This window comes from Lampetra planeri, chromosome 38 (assembly GCF_965212315.1).
Source record: "Lampetra planeri chromosome 38, kcLamPlan1.2.h2, whole genome shotgun sequence".
Classification (NCBI taxonomy): Eukaryota; Metazoa; Chordata; class Hyperoartia; order Petromyzontiformes; family Petromyzontidae; genus Lampetra; species Lampetra planeri.
The window spans coordinates 2172049-2179433 of NC_136144.1; the positions used below are offsets into that span (position 1 = coordinate 2172049).

Below are 7385 nucleotides of genomic sequence, written 5' to 3' on the forward strand. Positions count from 1 at the left end.
GAAACGAAACGTCATGTTTCTGATCGTGTCCGCGAGCACAAGTCAGATCTGAAACACGGCAGAACTGATTCTTCGGCCGTTGCCGATCATTGCTACAACTCGGTGGGCTCTCATGAAATTGTCTTTTCCGAGACCAAGGTCCTCTGCAAACCTCCTGGCTACCATCAAAGGTTTGTACACGAAGCCATACAAATATACAAACACAGACATAATTTCAACCGTGCTGATGGTTACAAACTGAGTAATCATTGGAAAGATGTGATTAACCATGCAAAAAAGATTTAACTACACTTATTTGGACCATCTTATTTGACGGACAACTATTACAGGTTATTGACAGCCAGGCTTGTTTTACCATGTTTAGTTGTTTCTTTTTTCACACTATTGTTACGTAGGCCAGGCTTAGTCACAAACCGTATCTCTCCATAACAAAGGCTCAGCCTCTTAAGCCTCACCTTACCATATTAATAAAAAGTGTGCCGTACTTGGCCCTTCCCCCCTCTCCAACCATTATATATACAGAGTGGTAGCTCTTGTAATCTCTCATTTACTTGATACAGCTGTCGTGGCTGTGACGGTTCCACCTGAAGACGGAAGCTTGTGTTGCCTCCGAAACGTCGTGATTTTTATTTTATTTTACTTTTATTAATTTTAATGTTTTACTTACGTGACTTTACCGAAAAAACCTAAAAATATGAATCCTTGCAGTCACGAAAGCTTCAAATCTAGAACAGATTATAAATGTTGTGGCTTGGCTACTCCAACACACCGGTGTGCTGTACTAGTAATTAATTGGCATGTTTTGTTTACGTGACAAACCTCACTAATTGGCTGTGTCGGGTGGTGGCGGGATTAACGACGCATTTATATATTTACGCGATCTAACTCAAAGAACCTCTATTATAGATGGTGAATTGAATGAGGTGTTCTGCCCAAACTACGGCAGGCACTTATATCCTCATTACAGATCTGAGCCGTGGCGAATATTCCACATTACTATGGAGCGATGAGTAAATCCATAGTACATCCACTGTTTACTATTTATTAATCAATTGAATGGGACCCACATCTCAGAGAGACGCACTACAGAAGAAGTGCGCGCATTCGTTTTGAAAGCAGCGGGCAGTCGCTCATAGGCAGGACGACAAAAGGGAAGGTCGTGAGCATGGCACTTGAACAAGGGCAGGGAGCCGATAGCACAGATGGCTGCGGGAGTCGGGGTTAGAGAGTTCCAGTCTATGGGAGGGGGGGGTCAGCAGAGAAGAATAAGCGACATCGGGGCAGCATCAGCCAGTGGTTCTTCACCTTTACTGCAGCCTTGCACTCCTTTGGATCTCAATCGTAATTTTTTGTTTGTTTGTTATTATGTTAGTATTGGTGCTGTGAGTCCGTGTTGATGGTGTGAGTCCGCGTTGATGGTGAGTCCGCGTTGATGGTGTGTCCGTGTTTATGGTGTGAGCCCGTATTGATGCAGTGAGTCTGTTGATTCTGTGAGTCTGTATTCTTCCCAGGTGGGACAACCACAGCAAGAAAATGCTGAAGTCGGCGGGAGAGCTTCCGTGGCAAGAGGTTATATAGTTAAGAGAGGAGGGAAGAGGCAAGGGGGGAGAGAGAGAGGGAGGTTATGGGGTAGGGGGGGGGCGTGAGCGCTCGGGGAAGAGGACATGAGGCTGAGGGGGGGGGAAGTGGGCAGGGCTAGAAGTGGGAAGGTGGTGGAAGAACAGATAGAGGATGTGAGGCTGGGGGGGACGTGGGCGGGGCTAGCAGTAAACCGGCAGGTAATGATGGAAACAACAACAAGTTAAGGCATTACCTGGTTGAGAACATCCTTCCAATGATTTTTCAATTTGTATCCATCTTCTCGGTTGAAGTTTTGTCTGTTTTTATATCTGGACGGCTTCATGAACAAACCTTTGATAGTAGACTCGATCATGTGAGCCTTCTTGTCTCACAGTCTGTTAAAGGCTCTAACAGATGTGTGGAACCTATTTGCGTGTTTAGTTTATTAACCTTCCTCCACACTGTTTATTAGCACCATTGGATACATGTGGTGCAAAATAAGTTCAACATACATAGCTGGGATTGGCAAAAACATCCCAATCCTGAAATATTTACCCTATAAATCGCTCAAAATTTTGGTTCACACAGCTGTTGTTGTTATTCTCCTCGTGCCTGCAGAAATCCTGGCTCACTTTGGCCCTCACTTGACCGACCGCGAAAAGCTGGAGCTCGCAGCCATGCAAGAAGTGTGGTACTTTGCGCTCGACAACAAACCAAAGGGATTCAACAGGCATGGATATGATGACTACGAATGTAATTACATTCTGGTGAGGCTCACTACAAAACTAGTCTTGGGGGCGGTCACAGGGCCCAGAGGTAGCGGGGTTTGTGGCTTCTTGTTATTGCACCTGAATTTCCAACCAGGGCAATGACACACGCACACACCAACGAGCTTCAAAATCAGAATGTTTAATCCTTTTAGATAAGAAGCATTTTTTCAAGGGAATCTTAGCCAGCAGACAGTATCAAAGCATTCGACAATTACACCCACTTGCACACTTACTCACCCACCCACCCACACACGCACTCACTTGCTGACTCACTCACTCATTCACCCACTCAATCACTCACCTACCCACTCGCCCACTCACCAACGCACTCACCCGCACACATCTGAATCAGAAGTTTATTTCCCGAGTAAAGCTCGTTGAGCTCAGCTCTTTTTAAATCCTTAATATTAAGTTTGCTTGCTTGCTTGCTTACGACCGTGCAAATCTTTCGGTCGTTTTTAACACACTTCCCGTGATCCAATCGAACTGAATTTTCCACAGACTCGTTGTGCGTGACAATTAATTTTCGTGAAAAAAAATTCCAAAATGTTACACTTTTTAAGAAAAAATAATGGTATGACTGTGTGTTTGTGGGGGGGTCTGTTTGTATGTATGTGCGTGCAAGTCTTCACCCTGGTTCTGGTTGAATGTGCTTGCGTGTGTGAGTGCGTGAGACGAGGTGGCCGAGTGGTTAAGGCGATGGTCTGCTAATCCATTGTGCTCTGCACGCATGGGTTCGAATCCCACCTTAGTCGCGATTTTTTAAATCCTTTATATTAAGTTCACTTGCTTGCTTGCGCGCTTACGACCGTGCAAATCTTTCGGTCGTTTTTTTACCAACTTCCCGTGATCCAATCGAGCTGACATTTTGCACACAGACTCGTTGTGCGTGACTATCAATTTTCGCGAAAAAATTTCCTAAATTTTACTTTTTTTTTATATGTAATTACCAATTGCTTAATGGTGGCAGGCAATCATCTGACCCATAGGTGGCAGCCATCTCAAGCAAGAGGACGAGAGGACTCTAGCCGCCACGCATATAAAGGATTTATAGTGAAAAACTTTGTTTTTAGGGGTTAATTTTTAAGGGTGACTCAGCCAGCAGACATCTGAGCATTCCAAATTATGGTAAAATAACACTTCATAATTCCAGCAATTTGTTGTATTACATTCACACTTCTTAAACGTTGTGATTTTAACAAGTCAGTTTAAATGATTGTACCTTTTGTGCAGTTCCGACATGATCACCTCCACTACCGCTGAGGTGCTCAAGATGATTGGGGAAGGTCAAGGCCAGGTGGTCCAGTGCCTTGACCACAAGAGTAACACCCTGGTAGCTGTAAAGATACTGGTGTCACCGTCGAGGTAAGACTTCAGAGACGTGCCATCACGAGGCCGACGTTGTTGTTAAGTCCATTGCCGGGCGATGCGGTGGTAGTCCATTGCCGGGCGATGCGGTGGTGACACTCGTGCTTCACAGCGAGAAGGGGGGGCCTTGGTTCGGCTCCTGACTCGGGCGCCATTGTGTGTGGAGTGTGTACGTTCTACCCGTTCTGCATCGGTTCCTTCTGGGTACTCTGGTTTTTCGTCCCTAAAGCTTAAAATACATACACACACAGTGTCAACTGGTATGGGCCAAAACATCCCGTTGCTAAAAGATTACCTCCACATTACAGTAAGTCATCATTTAATGCTGTAGATACATTCCTGGAAAGTTCCGAGTTAAGTGAAAAAGCATTGAGCGAAAATAATCTCTCCATAAATAATGTAACAATAAAGTTTGGCGAGATACAATGTATGCATACACTGTGAGATGATGAGACCAATAACTGAGGGTATGCTCTCATGTTACTTTTATCATTCCGAGTACTGTATTATACCGCTCAACAGTGCAGCTCAAAAAAGTATTTTGTTGTCGACTACTCACAAACCACGTTATGATGGGCTTATTCCGTGTTATAATGGGTGCGTATCTTGTTAGAATGGGCGTGGTCCGTGTTGTAATGGTCGCGTTTCGTGTTACAACGGGCACATTCTGCATTGTGTCAAAAGTGTGGAAGAACCACGTTATAGCGAAAACGCGTTGTTTTAACACGCGTTTGCATTTAGTTTTCTCGAATGACCAATCCGATTTGAATGGCTATTCACCTTCATATCTTATTGGGCACCCTACGTCAGCTCCTGCCCCCCGTATGGTACCAATGAGAGTCGAGAACGCTACTTTAGCTCACAATGCCGTCACACCTGGTGAAAGCATATTTAATTATGAATAGTATTTGCCTCTGGGTATTTCTTAAGAAAGTGTAAGTTATTAATTTGTGGACTTCCTCTGCGCAGCTCCAAGGAAGAAACATTGCAGAGGATGGAGCTCCAGATAGCTCTGGAACTTCAGTGAGGCCAGCAATGAAGATTACAACGTCATCAAAGTCCTAAACAGCTTTGATTTCAGGGGACACCACTGCCTTGTCCTGGAGCTGTTGAAGTATGTACCGCGTGTTCCATCTCCCCCTCCCCCCACTAATAGCGTGGTCAACTGATTAACTAAACAAACTTTTTTTTATTTTCCTGGGAAAGTCCACTGACCTATTAGTTATTTTTTGTAAGCGACCTGCCCACAAATTATAGCTTAACAAAGTAACTTATCACGTGGAAATGTATAGCAGCCAAATACTATAAATGCATGTTGATTCGAAATGTGGAGGGGAAAACCAGAGGACCTACAGAATAATCCACATGACCACAGGGAGAACATGCAAACTCCAAATGTACATGCGTCAAGTTCGGGATCAAACCCCACGACCTTACCAGGCGGAGTTGTTATCTTCTCCCCATGGATAACCCTCTACCACCTGGCAAATGAAATCAATTTGTCAAGTGGGTAACTGAGCCAACTGATTTGGTTTATCGGCAAACCAACGACCTGAACCCACACTGAACTACGACTCTAAATATTGGTCGTGAACATGCACGAACAATATTAATATTATTGTCGTTAGCAGAATCAGCACAGCATTTAAGATGACACTGACACTGTGTTGGTTTTGTTTCTGCTTTTGTCTCTCTCACAGGGAGAGCCTTTATGATATGATGAGAGAATTGGGGTTCCGGTTGGACATGGCAATGGTGAAAAGCTATACCAGGGGAATCCTCATGTTCCCGTGCCACATCTATTCCAGGAACATAGTTCACGCGGACATCAAGCCAGTGAGTGGACACAGCGTTCAGTATGACTTTGTTGCAGAGGTGTATCATTATTAGGGAATCGTTCCACGGAGAAAGCCGGCCACGTTCGTCACAAGGTCGATGCGTTCGCTCTTTCTATCTAATTGGAAGGAGGCAGGTCATAGTACCCCTGGTGAAAATAATGCGGTATGAATTAAACTGTAGTGTAGAGTCGTGTCGGTATTGGGGACTCACCATAGACAAAACCGGCAACGTTGATCACAGCGTTACCCCAGTCCTTCGGAGACAGAAACTGGAGAAAAGAAAAACGATTTCCTAAGTGTGCCAAACATGTATTTTGACCCGACAGCTTGCCCGTTGTCGGCTTCCACACTGCGAATGGAAAACTTCCGAAGACAAACGCGCGGTGGATAGCGTCATGGAATCCGCGAGCTCTCATGTGGAGCTTTTGGTCCGTAACCCGTTAAAGGGCACTCTTGCAGCTGTGAGCTCCATGCAGCTCTCCTGTCGGAGGAACCACGATCAGTTGTCAATAGGGCTGCCCTCCTTCACTTCGATGGTGCCTCAGAGTGCTTTGAACATGAGTCTCAACTCAAATCTCTATTTTAGACGCAATTGAAAGGGGCAACCCCCAGTAATAGCTGTCAACAAACACCGAATGTTGCACTTGACTGACGCTCGTCAACGGCACTACACCTCGTTTAGTTCCCCTGTTTAGTGTAGGTGGTGGTAAGTAATCGTTCAACTGCTGGCTGAATGTTATCGGCATAACCTCTGAGTTTGAATTCATTCTGCCCCTTCTGCAGGAAAATGTTCTCGTCAAGGACACCGTGACCAGCACTGTGAGGGTCACGGACTTTGGCACGAGCTTTTTGTGGAAAGTCAACGTGAGTGACCTCACCTGGGTGTGTGAGCGTCTGCGTGTAGGTGTCTATGTGGGTGTCTTTGTGTATGGGTGTCTCTGTGTCTGTGTGTATCTGTGTGTAAGTGTTTGTCTGATTGTGTCTATGTGTGAGTATCTGAGTGTCTGTACATGTGACTGTTTGTGTGTGATGAAGATGCTGTTTAATAAACAATGAGTACACAAACACACATGTGTTGTTCTTGTGATTGGTGTGCAGCTATGGATGTTGGTGGGACCCTGGAATACACGGCTCCGGAGCTGTACCTGGGCTACAGCTTGACCTGTGGAGTAGACATGTGCACGGTGGAGGAGTTGGCAACGGGCAGGCAATTATTCCAGTCCGAAAGTGACGAAGATCACCTCCCACGCTGCATTGAGGTATTTCCCACTGGGCGTCCATCCGCTCGTGATCCCCCTCTCTTTCCTTGGAGTCGTGGGTTTTGGGGGTGGCAGGAGGGGGGGTGGCCACTTAGTGATCTGGCGAATAGCGGCCGTCATATGTTGTGTATGTGTGTACACGTGTCCGTCTTGTACGTGTGAGGGGAGCAGTAGTGTAGCGGTTAGCATGCTGCGCTATAAACTGAGTTTGATCCCAGCTCATGGCCCACACTAGTGATGTATATCTGAACCTGTCCTGGGCCTCCCTTAGTTAGCCTCAGCCTTAAATGAGTACCTAGTGCAGTGTGCCATAATGCTGGCCCTCAACAAGCGCTGCTGCTGTTGCTACGCCATACTAACAGCACTTGCCCCTACAGTCAACCGTGGTTACACGGGTGACCTTTGTCTTTGTCTCAACCATGTGCAGATTCTGGGAATGCCTCCAAGATACATGGTGAATGCAGTTCCCGACAGAAGGCAGTTCTTTGGTGAGTTAAAGGGTGGTGCGAGCGACGGACCGGATTCAGTTTTAAGGAGAGGCCTGCGGCTGTTGTCATTTTTGGGGGGGGAGGGGGGAGGGAATGGCCTCT

The 7385-nt window shown here is 46.0% G+C and overlaps 1 non-coding gene across 1 annotated transcript; it reads left to right on the forward strand.

The window, feature by feature from the left end:
* Nucleotides 1-3003: 3003 nt before the first annotated feature.
* TRNAS-GCU (transfer RNA serine (anticodon GCU)) lies at nt 3004-3085 on the forward strand. Its single transcript has one exon. It is a non-coding gene; the product is annotated as a tRNA-Ser (tRNA).
* The last annotated feature ends 4300 nt before the right edge of the window (nt 3086-7385 follow it).